Genomic DNA, 14054 nt, shown 5'->3' with positions numbered 1-14054 from the left:
GATTACCATTGTCAATGGCTACCAACCGTCCTCTTAGTGAAAATGGTCCAAATGCGCTGTCACCGCACGGCTAATCATCTGTCGGTTCTCACTCATGTTGGAATAGGATCCATTGATCCTTTTGCGTCTGTCACTACGCCCAGCACTCGTGAGTTTGAAGCTCGTCACAGTCATCCCATCCCAGATCCTACTCGGAATACCACAGACAAAGTTTAGACTTTCTGGATCTCAGGAATGGCCTCTAATAATCCTAGCCTATACCACGAAGACTCTTATCATGAACCAAGAGGCTAAGAGATACACACTCAATCTAAGGTAGAATGGAAGTGGTTGTCAGGCACGCGTTCATAGGTTGAGAATGGTGATGAGTGTCACAGATCATCACATTCATCACGGTAAAGTACAAGCGAGTATCTTAGAACAAAAACAAGCGTGATTGAATAGAAAACAGAAGTAATTGCATTAATTCATCGAGACACAGCAGAGCTCCTCACCCCCAACCATGGGGTTTAGAGACTCATGCCGTCAGAAATACAATATGAAACGTGTAAAATGTCATGAGATATGATGCGCATAAACTAGTTATGCTACGATTTAGGAAATTGCACGATCGGCAAAATTCCTTCCGGCAAGTGCACCGGTTATCGTCAAGTAAAAACTCACAATAGAGTGAGGTCGAATCCCACAAGGATTGGTTGAGTGAGCAATTCGGATTAGAAGTGTGTTCTAGTTGAGCGGAATCAAGATTGAGATGAGAATTGCGGAATGTAAAATTGGCGGGAAAAGTAAATGACAAGAAATTGAAATGGCGGAATCTTAAATTGCTGAAATTAAAAGGGAATGGGGGTGATTGCATGAATTGAGTTGCAGAATGTAAAGAGAAGATGGAAATCAAAATTGGGGGATTCATTGGGTTATAGGAGATATTGAGATCTCCGAATCAAAACATGTTTATCTCTTCCTCAAGCCATGCGTTCATTGAATTTTGCTTGGCAATCTTATATGATTGGATCCCAATCCCTTGGTTCACCAATTCTCTCTAAAAATGAACAAATTCCCAATCCCTTGGTTTAAATGTTCATAAGAAGAGATGATGCTCGATCACTGATTATACCACACAGTTTCATGAACCACAATTTGGTAGGATTACATGTCACAATATCCATCCAAACCCCAATCCAATTCACTGTGAGAAAGCTTCTCTAGCATGAATCCTCCATTCCTTTCCCAAGGTTCCGAAGGATTCCAATTATGGGTAGTTTCTTTCCCAAGACAACTACCCAATGGAATTAGATCGAGAAGCTTTCTAACAAAATTCAAGAGAAAAGATTGAAGAAGAAGATAAACTATTATTGATTCATTGAATTACAATAGAGCTCCCTAACCCAATGAAAGGGGGTTTAGTGAGTCATAGCTCTGAATTCAATTACAAAGATATGAAAACTAGCTAAAAGTGAAGGTCCAAGTCCTTTCTAACTTAAATTCTATCCTATTTATACACTTTCTATATTGAGCTTCTGTTGTGTTTCTTGGGCTTTGAGGCCTCTCCCTGCTTTCCTTTTGCCTTGGGTTTATGATCCATAATCTTGATGAGGCTGCTGATCCAAATTCTGTAACATTCATTGAGCCAACTTAGTGATAATCAAATAATGGCACCTGACTCAATAAATTGAAATTTCAGACTCATCAATCCTTCAGGCCCAATCCCATAAACCATGATATTCAATTGGGTTTCATATCAGAATAAGTTTAAGTTAATGTTTGTGCTCAAATACTAACTTAAACCACAATATTTTTGGTCCAGAAACCTTTTCCAAGAGTGGCGTTTAAGCAGTTTAAGCTTAAACTGCAGCTTAAACGCCAGACACTTCCAGTGAGGCCTTTTGTAGAAGCACGTTTAAGCTTCAGTTTAAGGTTAAACTGAAGCTTAAACGTGGAAATGGAAGAAGGCAGCCCTGGAGAGTCATGTAGTCGAACACGTTTAAGCTTCAGTTTAAGGTTAAACTGAAGCTTAAACGTGGAGATAGGAAGGGCAGCCCTGGAGGTCGAACACGTTTAACCTCCAGTTTAAGGTTAAACTGGAGGTTAAACGTGGAAATGGAAGGAGGCATCTTGGAGGTCGAACACGTTTAACCTCCAGTTTAAGGTTAAACTGGAGGTTAAACGTGGAAGCTTAGAAGGGTAGCCCTGGAGGTGTCGAACACGTTTAAGCTCCAGTTTGAGGTCAAACTGGAGCTTAAACGTGGAAATGGAGAGAGCAACCTTGGAGGAGAAAACTTGGTCGAACACGTTTAAGCTCCAGTTTGAGGTCAAACTGGAGCTTAAACGTGGAAATGGCTCCCTGGTGCTTTTCCCATTCTGGCGTTTAACCTCCAGTTTAAGGTTAAACTGGAGGTTAAACGTGGAACTCCTTCCTGAGTGGCATTATCATTCTGGCGTTTAACCTCCAGTTTAAGGTTAAACTGGAGGTTAAACGTGTAATGCTTCTTTGGTGAGACTTTCATTCTGGCGTTTAACCTCCAGTTTAAGGTTAAACTGGAGGTTAAACTTCAATTTCAGCATTTCTTAGCCTTCATGATTCTGGTGTTTAAGCTCCAGTTTAGGCTTAGACTGGAACTTAAACTCCACATGTGATATTCAAGCTTCCTTTATTGACTTTGTTGCTTCCTTGCCTAGCCTCTTCTTCCCTGAAATCATCCAAACAATTGCATCAAAGTCTTGCAAAATTTCATGAGAAATCTTCCATTCATAGCATTCAAGTAATATAACTAAAACTCATGGAATTTGCATCAAAATCATATTGTTTGGATGGTTCATTGCTTTGTTATTCTTTTAACTATTCTTGGTTACTTTAAGCTCAAGAAAATGCATAAAACCACTAAAACTAACAGAAAAATACTAGTGAAACTAGCCTAAGATGCCTTGGCATCACAACACCAAACTTAATACTTGCTTGTCCCTAAGCAAGTCCTGAGTTATTTGAGAAGAAAGTATGAAACAGAAAGCAATTATATTGGCTATATTAGCAAGCATTTGAAGTTCATCAGAAGGGTTTTATGCAGAAAGTTGCAGCATCACTTTTTCATTCTTATCAGGTAAGATTATCACTTTTTCATTGCATCCATCAAACACTGCTATGGCCTCTTGTTATTCTTATGTCCTTGGCACTTTTCTCTTCTTTGTTTTTCTTTTCTTTTTCTTAGAGCTTCTTTTGCTCCTTGTTTGCTTAGTGTCATGTGTTGCACAAGCTTTTGGCATTTTCTTTTTCTTATCAGTGCACTACACATATCCACTTTAGGCATTTTAGTTCACATTTCTTCTTGAGACATTGGTGCCCAGCACCTCTTTGTGTGACTAAATCTTTTGTATTTAGGTTGCTCTTGATAATGGACTTTTGGTTGATAATCCCGGGTTAGTTAACCCAAGTTACCAAGTGTTGAAACACTCCTCAGAACCTATTCATCCAAGCATATCCTTAATACATAAACACCACAGGCATTTGTCTCAGAAGTTCAAACCATTGGTACCTAGCTTATTTTCTCAATTTTTTTGCTTTTTGGTTGCCCTTTTTCAGTGGCTTTTTCTTCTTCTTTTTCTTTCTTTTTCATGGCCAAAGACATTTATTCATCAAGATCCATAGACAGTTTTCAATTTCTACACAAAGAATGATAATTCTACACTCTAATTCCAGTGATCTGACTAAACAATCAAGCATGCATACCACCACTTAATTCTACTTGATTTGTCACTAATTTAGCCAAGTTACTTTTGTTCAAACTTTTCTTTTATTTTTTTTTGGAAACAGAACAAGCATGGCAAGCACTCGTTTAAGAAGGTGAAGTTATATCCAAACATCTAGGCATTCACTTTATTCAAAGCAATAAACAGACACTCATACTAAAAAAAAACTCCACATAACACTTAAATGACTTATGATGAAAGAAAGCTCATAAAGACAATCCACCAATGATCATTTGATTATTAAGGAACGAGACCACCTCTTATTTATTGCTTGGTTCTTCTTAATTCTTGGGATCCTGCTTCTTCTTGCTTCCTGCCTCTTTTTGACCACTTGTGCTTCCTTTGTCTTTTCTTATGAGCTTTTTCCAGAATCCAGCCTTTTTCATCGTTTCTTCCACTCCTTTTTCAAGGATCATTGCCTTGTTTATTTCTCCTTCTTTCCTTCCTTTGAAATACTCATCAAAAGCTGGGAATGCTGGGTCCATCTTGTGTAGATGTTCCCCTATGTAGTTAAGCTTGATTTGCGAACTGATGTTGTAATCAGCTTGGACTGAGTATCTTGCATTCTGTAAAGTGGTGGCTTCCTTGATTGCCAAGACATTGGCATCTTGGTGTTGGCATATGTGGCTGAAGGATTCCTGTAAGTGTAAATTCTGTTCCCTTTGCAGATCGAAGAATCTTGATTCAAAGTTCCTTTGCATATCCATCATTTTTAGGTGAAAGTCCTCTTGTCTCTCCTGAGACCTCATGTATTGTTGAGACATTCCTTCCATGATTTCCTGCATTCTGCTCATATCCATGGGGTCTCTGGGAATTCGTTGTCTTCTTTCTGGAATTGCTTGCTCTTCTTGCTCTTCTTCTCTGTCTTCTCCTTCCTGTCTTTCTTGTTCTGCTTCTTGCTCGGCTTCCACTTGTTGCCCTTCTTCATTTCTTCTTCTTGTATGTCTTGGAGGAGTTGGGCCAAGAGTCATTCTGTACGCAGTTATGGCCAATCCAGGATATAGCCAATTAGGTCTTTCATCCTCAAGTGGTACTTGGGCATCGATGCATAGTCTAATGATAGTGCTAGGGAAGTGGAGCCAGGATTCAGGGTCACTTTTCTCACTAAACTCTTGTATCTGTTCAGCAATGAGTTTATGAACTTTGATCTCCCCTCCCACCATAATGCAATGTAGCAAGATGGCTCTTTTAGGGACTATTTCTGAAGAGTTTGCAGTGGGTAGGATGGATCTCCTAACTATTGCATACCACCCTTTAGCTTCAGGTGTTAGGTCTCCCTTTCTCAAGACTCTTGGAGCCCCTCTTGTTTTTCTCACCCATTCAGCTCTGATGGCAAAAAGGTCTTCAGCAATAGTTGCATAGTCAGGTTCTCCTATCATCCTTTCTTCATAACTTGCTTGGCTGAAATGTATGTTTTTCAGGCCAAGGGTTTTCATGATTGCTTTGGGACTGAAGTCAACTTCCACCCCTCTCACATAGCTTTTGTATGTGGGTTTCTTGGTTGGATCCTCCCTTACTGCATTTGCATAAAACTCTTTCACCAAGTTGATGTTGATTTTAGTGATTGGCTTAGTCAGGAGCTCCCACTTCCTCTTTTTGATCTTTTCCCAAACACCTGGGAACTCATCCTTTTCAAGGTCAAAGGGAACCTCAGCTAGTACCGTTTTAGGTCTCATCCATTCGGCTTGAATCTCATGGAAAACTGATCTGTATCTCCATGCATCGAATTCCCTGTTTTCCTCCATTGGCTGCTTGTCTTTTCTCCTTTTGTGGCTAGATGAAGCTGCCATTGGTTCTTTAGTTTTGGTAAGTGACAAGCTAAAGTTGACAAGGTGAAGCAAGAAGTGTTGTTGGAAGTGTGGGGAGGTTGTTTTCGGCAAGAGATAGTTTATGCTATGATGAAGGAAATGTGCATGAAGGAGATTTGGTGGTGTTGAACTTGTTCCCCAAGTGGTTCTTTATAGTGCCCGTAAGTGCAAAATGGACGGCTAGGGTGATTTGTGCAGGGTGGCTTGATGGTAAATATATGAATTAGGGAGAAGGACGAATTGCTTTTCATTTTCTTGGAAGTATTCTGGGTGCATTAGGTTGTACATGTAGCTATCTTTTCTTGCAGAACTTCCTTTTCCCATGTGTTAGTTTCAAAGACTTGTGAATTTTCTTTTTGACCAAGCATCGTACCTCCCTTTGTCTTTTTCCTCCATTTTTGTCTTTTCTTTTGTACCTGCACAAACAAACAAGTTTGCTATCATTTTTCGGTCCATGTGAATTATGAATAGTACTTGCACATGTAAATCAATGATTGTCTTTATGAGCTTATAGCCGTGACTTCTACATGTATGCACACTTATTATTTGGACACCAAACTTAGTGTTTGGTCAAGTCTCCTGATGACATGAAATCCATATTGGTTGTCCTTAATGAATGTGCTTAATTCTAATAAATCATAGTCACCTTGGCTCTTTGATTCTAAACAAATTTACTACCCTAAGTAATTGAAACCAAAGCATTAAAACATGCGAATGGTATACTTGTCATGAATTTCGAAATCCAGAGGAACTTCGTGCTTTTCATGAACCGTGTTCAAAGAGGAACACCAAACTTAATCTTTGGTTGTGCACTAAAAATTGAATGCATTTTGAATAAAATTTGGGGTGCCTTCAGGCACACCAAACTTAGAGGCAAATTGCATTTTACATGCAATGTTTAGTGCACTTTTTCAGCAGTTGTCCTGAGGATTCAAGTTCATGCATAAGAAACCATGCTTTATTAGATGCACAACAAAACAAAAAAAGTAAGGGTATTAAAACATGGGTTGCCTCCCATGAAGCGCTTCTTTCACGTCACTAGCTTGACGGTTGTCCCTTGTTAGGGTGGATTGTAGTGCTTGACGTCTTCTCCTCTCACTATGAAAACGTCCCCACTTGATTCATTCATGACCTCTAAATGTTCCATAGAAAGAACTTTCCTGATTGTGAACACTTGAGGGAGCTGGGAAGGAATGGTTTTGAGGCCAGGTGGGATTGGCAGATAATGACTTGATATCACGTTATCTCCCGGAGAAAAACCTTCAGTGGGAATTTTCTTGTTTCTCCACCCTCTTGGCAATCTCCCTATCACTCTTCCCTTTCTCTTGAGGATTTCTTCATTGACCCTTATGTCAGGAGGATCCTTCTGATCTGTTTCCACTGATTCTTGTGGCTTTAACTCTTGCAACTCTTGTTTGCCTTCCAAGGACTGTTTTAGAGTTTCAGCTGCTGGATTACTTTCCTCCAAACACAGATGGCTACTATCATCCTTAGGCTTTTCAGGTTCTGGTTCAGGCTCAGATGCAGGTTTGAAAACTTTGAAAATGAGCTGTTCATCATGTATTCTCAGAATTAGCTCTCTTTGTTCTACATCTATGAGCGCTCTAGTAGTGGCTAGAAATGGTCTGCCCAGAATGATAGGGTGTAAGTAGCTTTCCTCCATGTCCACAATGACAAAGTCTGTGGGGAAGTAATAATCCCCCACTTTCACCAGCACATTTTCAACTACCCCTTCAGCTTGCTTCTGAGTTTTGTCAGCCAGTTGTATGATTACATCAGTGGATCTCACCTCATTCAGTTGTAGCCTTTTCATAAGAGTTAGAGGCATCACATTTATGCTAGCTCCTAGATCACAGAATCCTCTGTCAATTTTTGTTTCCCCTATGATGCAAGGGATATGAAAACTTTCTGGGTCCGTTTTCTTAGAGAGTGTGTCCTTCTTGATGAGAGCACTGCATTCTTTGTTCATTGTTACCGTTTGTCCTCCCTTCAAAACTCTTTTCTTGCTTAACAATTCCTTTAAATACTTGATGTGTGTAGGCATTTGATGGAGAATCTCAAGAAAGGGAATATTGACATGGAGAGAGTTAAATGTCTCTAAAAACCTTGAATAGGTTTTCCCTTTTTCACCTCCTCCTAACCTCTGAGGAAATGGTGCTTTTGGTTGGTATATTTCCAGCATGCCTTTTTGCAGTTCCTTGGCTTGCTCAGTTCCACTTTCCTGCTTAACTTCTTCCACTCCTTCCTTCAAGATTTCTGGCTCCTGCTCTGAGGGCCTGATTCCTTCTTCTTCTGAAATTTCCTTCAATATGGTGATGGCCTTGCATTCTTCCCATCTCACTCTCTTTTGTTCCCCTTTAGGATTCTTTTCTGTGTCACTAGGGAACACTGCAGTTGATTTGACGGCCTGTTGAGATAGCTCTCCTACTTGAGACTCCATCCTCTTGAGTTTTTCACCATGGTTTCTTAAGGTAGCTCTCACATCATCCCTGAAGCTTTTCAATTCGGTTATGTCTTGACTCATGGTTGCCATCATTCCTTCTATCCGGTTTAATTGATCTTGAAATTGTTGGTTCGGATTAAGTTGGGTAGGTTGATTATTTTGGCCATGATATGATGGTTGGGGGTAAGTGTTTTGTGTGGCTTGGTATGATCTTTGGTTGGAGTTTTGGTATGTGGAATTGTTATGTTGGTTGTGGTTGTAAGGTTTGTGGTTTTGTGGTTGGGTTTGTTGGTTCCCCCACCCAAAGTTTGGGTGATTTTTCCATCCTGGGTTGTAAGTGTTGGAGTGTGGATCATATGATTGCCTTTGTTGGTTTCCCACATAGTTGGCCTCTTCCCAATCACCTCCTTCAATGCTTACTTCCTCTTGATCTTGTGTGTGTATTGCAGCCACTTGCTTTGTTTCTAATTGCCTGGTAAGCTCTGCTAGTTGCTTGGCAAACACCTTGTTTTGGGCTAGAATTGTATCAACATGGTTCAGCTCCATGACTCCCTTAGTGTTGTGCCTTTCTGATGCATAGTAGTACTCATTCTCAGCCACTGTCTCAATCACCTCAATGGCCTCTTCCACAGTCTTTTTCCTGTTCAATGAACCTCCTGATGAATGGTCTACAGCCTTCCTTGATTCATAAGAGAGTCCATCATAGAAAATATGCAATTGCACCCAATCATGGAATATGTCTGGTGGGCATTTCCTTGTCAAGTCCTTGAATCTCTCCCATGCCTCGTAGAGAGTTTCACCATCTTGTTGTCTAAAAGTCTGAACCTCAGATCGAAGCCTATTGACCTTTTGTGGGGGTAGAAACGTGCCAGAAACTTGCTTTCCACCTCATCCCATGTTGTTAGACTCCCCCTTGGGAATGATTCCAGCCACTTAGCTGCTTTGTCCCTAAGTGAAAATGGGAACAAAAGCAGTTTATATGCATCTTCCTGGACTCCATTGGACTTCACAGTGTCACAAATTCTCAGGAATTTTGTGAGATGTTGGTTTGGGTCTTCATTAGCACTTCCACCAAATGAACAATGATTCTCCACAAGTGATATTAGCTGTGGTTTGAGTTCAAAATTGTTGGCCTGAATGGGTGGTTTCTGGATGCTGCTACCACAATTCCCAGAGGTTGGGTTTATGTATGAACTAAGAACCCTCCTCTCAGGAATGGCATTGTTTCCATCAGCTCTCTCATGGTTGTGAACTTCTCTATCCATGTTGAGATCTAAAGCTTCCTCAAAATTGTCCTCAGATTCTCCTTCAGATTCCTTTTCTCCCACTACTCTCTTCCCTCTTGCTTCCCTTCTCAGTCTATGAAGGGTCCTCTCTGGTTCGGTATATGGAGGAGTTGATGTCTCTCCTCTCCTACCTGTCATACAAGAACACAGCACAGGCACAAACAAGTGAAATACTCTTGGTTAATGGAAGAGTATGGTTAGAGCAATTTAGGAATTAATTCAAACAGTTAGTGAGTCAGTGAGTTAGTTGCTTGAATTTAAAGGCATAAAGAAAGAAAGCATGTAACCGAGTGCAGAAATTAAAATTCAACAAGTAACTTGAACAGAATTAACAAAGCAAGAGAAATTGCTCAATCTAGTTAGCTTCCAATTGGAGAATTGTCAATCGAAAACCAATCCCCGGCAACGGCGCCATAAACTTGATCGAACACGTTTAAGCTCCAGTTTGAGGTCAAACTGGAGCTTAAACGTGGAAATGGCTCCCTGGTGCTTTTCCCATTCTGGCGTTTAACCTCCAGTTTAAGGTTAAACTGGAGGTTAAACGTGGAACTCCTTCCTGAGTGGCATTATCATTCTGGCGTTTAACCTCCAGTTTAAGGTTAAACTGGAGGTTAAACGTGTAATGCTTCTTTGGTGAGACTTTCATTCTGGCGTTTAACCTCCAGTTTAAGGTTAAACTGGAGGTTAAACTTCAATTTCAGCATTTCTTAGCCTTCATGATTCTGGTGTTTAAGCTCCAGTTTAGGCTTAGACTGGAACTTAAACTCCACATGTGATATTCAAGCTTCCTTTATTGACTTTGTTGCTTCCTTGCCTAGCCTCTTCTTCCCTGAAATCATCCAAACAATTGCATCAAAGTCTTGCAAAATTTCATGAGAAATCTTCCATTCATAGCATTCAAGTAATATAACTAAAACTCATGGAATTTGCATCAAAATCATATTGTTTGGATGGTTCATTGCTTTGTTATTCTTTTAACTATTCTTGGTTACTTTAAGCTCAAGAAAATGCATAAAACCACTAAAACTAACAGAAAAATACTAGTGAAACTAGCCTAAGATGCCTTGGCATCAAGATACATAGTAAGTCTCTAAAAGTAGTATTTATGCTAAACTAGTAGCTAGGGTTTACAGAAATTGAGTAAACTAAGATGGATAGTGTAGAAATCCACTTCTGGGGCCTACTTAGTGTGTGTTTGGGCTGAGCATTGAGCTTTACATGTATAGAGGCTTTTCTTGGAGTTAAATGCTAGGTTGCAGCTTGTTTGTGGCATTTAACTCTGGTTTGTAACCTATTTCTGGCGCTTAACTTCAGAATAGGGCAGGAAGTTGGCATTTAAACGCCAGTTTGCATCATCAAAACTCGGAAAAAGTATGGACTATTATATATTGATGGAAAGCCCTGGATGTCTACTTTCCAACACAATTGAGAGTGCGCTAATTGGGTTTCATTAGCTCGAAAAAATCCATTTTGCGTGAAGCAGGGTCAGAATCCAACAGCATCTACAGTCCTTTTTCAGCCTCTGAATCAGATTTTTGCTCAGATCCCTCAACTTCAGCTAGAAAATACCTGAAATCATAGAAAAATACACAAACTCATAGTAAAGTCTAGAAATGTGATTTTTGCATAAAAACTAATAAAACTATACTAAAAAGTAGCTAAATCTTACTAAAACTATATGAAAATACCCCCAAAAAGCGTATAAAATATCCGTTCATCAACAAGCAAGATTTAAGTTTGGTGTTGTGATGTCAGGACATCTTAGCTAGTTTCACAAGCCATTTTTAGTATATTTTTGGTTAGTTTCATGCATTTTCTTATGCAATAAGCAAGTATTTGGTTGAATATGCATTCATACCTTGATTCAAGAAAACATTGTGAATTCTAAACAATTTCATGAGAATAATGCAAGGATTAAATGATAAAATGAATGTTGAATCATCTCATGATTAAGAGCAAGACTTTGATACACTTTGTTTGATTGATTTCAGGTAAGAAGAAGCAGAGAAGAGCCATGTTAGTGCCACTAACGTGGCCATTAACGTGAAAGAGGGGACAGCTTGCAACGTTAGTGGTGAAACTTCACCACTAACATGTTCGAAGGCCAATTAAGCCCACGTTAGTAGCCCCGTCAGTGCCACTAACATGGGCACTAGCGTGGAAGAATGAAGAGCTTGCAATGTTAGTGGTCAAGTTAGCACCACTAACGTAAGGAATGGCCAAAGAAGCCCGCATTAGTGGCCACATTAGTGCCACTAACGTGGATAAGGGGGAGGTTGCAACATTAGTGGTGAAGTTATAACCACTAACGTGTTCAAAGCTGAGATTTGTCCACGTTAATAGCCACATTAATGCCACTATATGTGGGCCATTAACATGGATGAAAGGCTGCTTGGGACGTTAATGGTGAATTTAGCACCATTAACGTGACCAAGGGTTAGGAAAGGCTACGTTAGTGGCCACGTTAGTGCTACTAACGGTGGGGTTAATGTGACTCAAAGAAGTTGGGGACGTTAGTGACCAAGTTAGTGTCACTAACGCCTTCGAACCAGGAATTTGCACTTGACGTTAACCACAATAACGACTTGACTAACGTGAATGATACCCAACTCAAACTCTTCCAAGAAAGTTGAGCAAAGCCCACTGAGATTGTAACTGCTTTAACTGAGCTCAAAGGCCCACATCCAGAGACTTGCAAAGATAACTGAAGATCAGAGAAGTAGTATATATAGGGGTAGTTTTGAACTAGAGAGAGAGAGATTAGGACCTAGGGATCCAGGATTGTAAACACTCTGTATTTACTTTTCTCTATAATTCAGTTTTACCTTTAATGTATTTTATTTTTCCATCTTTCATTTCCAGAGCCATGAACAACTAAACCCACCTTCATTGAGTTAGGGAGCTCTATTGTAATTCAATGGATCAATTATAGTTCTTATTATTCTTCTTCTTTCCATTCTCTTTGATTTACATGAAAGCTTTCACTCTTCATCCAATTGAGCAATTGTCTCGGAAGAAAAATTGCTCATACTTGGATTTCCTCTGAACCTTGGAAGAGGAATGAGGAAATCTTGCTAGACATGCTTTCTCATGTTGGACAGGATTTGAGGTTGGATGGATATAGTGACATATAATCTTACCAATACTTTGATCTAGGAAACTATGTGGTATAATCAGTGATCACACTTCATCTCTTCCCGTGAGCAATTAGATCAAGGAATTGGGCAATTGTTCAAGCTTAGAGAGATTGAATTGCCAAGGAATTGGGATTCAATCACCTAGGATTGCCAAGAGATCAATGAGTTGCATGGATTGAGGAAGAGATGAGAATGAACTTGATCCGGGGAATACAATATCTCCTGAGCCCAATGATCCTCCCATTTCTTATCTCCCCATTCTCTATATTCTGCTATTTTACATTTATGCTCATCACCCCCATTCCCATTTAAGTTTCTGCAATTTACTTTCTGCACTTTACATTCTGCCATTTACTTTCCGTTATTTACATTTCCTGCAATTTACGTTTCCCGCCATTTTAATTTCTGCAAATCCCAATTTAAATCTATTTAGTTCAACTAGAACACTCCTTTGATTAAAGTTACTCAACCAATCAATCCCTGTGGGATTCGACCTCACTCTATTGTGCGTTTTTACTTGACGACAATTTGGTATACTTGTCGAAGGAAGTTTATAGCGATATAAATTTCCTAGCATCAGAGATGCAAATAATTAAGGCCCAATCTCAATTATACACATCATTAAAAGCCTTAATCACATCCCAAACATTGAAGACTCTAAAAGATTAGTTATTAATTCTTTATAAAAATATAACAGATTTGGTTGTTAGGATTTGATTTGAATTATTGTTTTGATTTGAATTTAAAGTAAGTAGTTAGTTACCTTATCTTTTTTTTCTAAAGGATAAGATTAGGATTAATTTTGAATTTAAATTCTAAAATTTAGAATATAAATAAGTGAACCTTGTTCACAAGAAAGGAACCACATCCATGAAGAGGATCCTCGGATCCAAATCTGATTTCGTTCCTCAGCTTAGTTTTCTTTTTATTTTCTTTCAATTTTCCATTGGTAACTAATCCTCTGAGAAAGGGTTAGGAGCCGTGTTTATGTTTTCTATGACTTATTAATCTAAGTTTATTTTATTTTGAAGTTTTACATTGATCTATTTCATGATTAAGTTATTCGTTCTTCATTTGGATTAGTGATATCGAAAGGTATGCTAATATCTTTTAAATTCTTTTATTATTTTGAAAAAATAATATTTGAATTAATCTTGAAAATTCTTTCACATGACTCTTTGAATTCGGCTAGGAATAATGGTTTAATTAGTCTGGGACACATACATAATTTTCAATCACTCTAATTTTGAATAAATGACATATAATTCAGATTAGAACAACTTTTAAAAATTGTGTTTTATTCTAAGATTTAACTGGACAGTAGTAGCTTGAATAAGTGACATATAATTTGATCTAAGGACTATTTTTAAATTTTATTAGAAACTACATCAGTTTTTGTGCTTAACCTCTTTAATTAATTAACTGACAACTAATTGATTAAAAAGAAACTAAGGAACCAAGGAATTAGTAATCAGTTACTAAAGATTTATTATGAAAAACCTTTGCATATTTCAAAATAAGTAAACAAGGTTTGATTTTTCTAAGAGCATAAATATCTCTGAAGTCCTTGACTCTCACCATCATTGTCTTATCTCAATCAACATTCAAGTCACTATTTCTCAAGCAGTCAAGATTCAAG

General features: G+C 38.8%; 1 non-coding gene across 1 annotated transcript; it reads left to right on the top strand.

Annotated features, from left to right (window-relative positions):
- Positions 1-8728: 8728 nt before the first annotated feature.
- Positions 8729-8832, top strand: LOC148571616 (small nucleolar RNA R71). Its single transcript, XR_015909031.1, has one exon. It is a non-coding gene; the product is annotated as a small nucleolar RNA R71 (small nucleolar RNA).
- Positions 8833-14054: the final 5222 nt, after the last annotated feature.

The sequence above is a fragment of the Arachis ipaensis genome, chromosome B3 (genome assembly GCF_059453495.1).
Source record: "Arachis ipaensis isolate K30076 ecotype BB chromosome B3, ASM5945349v1, whole genome shotgun sequence".
NCBI lineage: Eukaryota > Viridiplantae > Streptophyta > Magnoliopsida > Fabales > Fabaceae > Arachis > Arachis ipaensis.
This window is presented reverse-complemented; position numbering and strand designations above follow the sequence as displayed.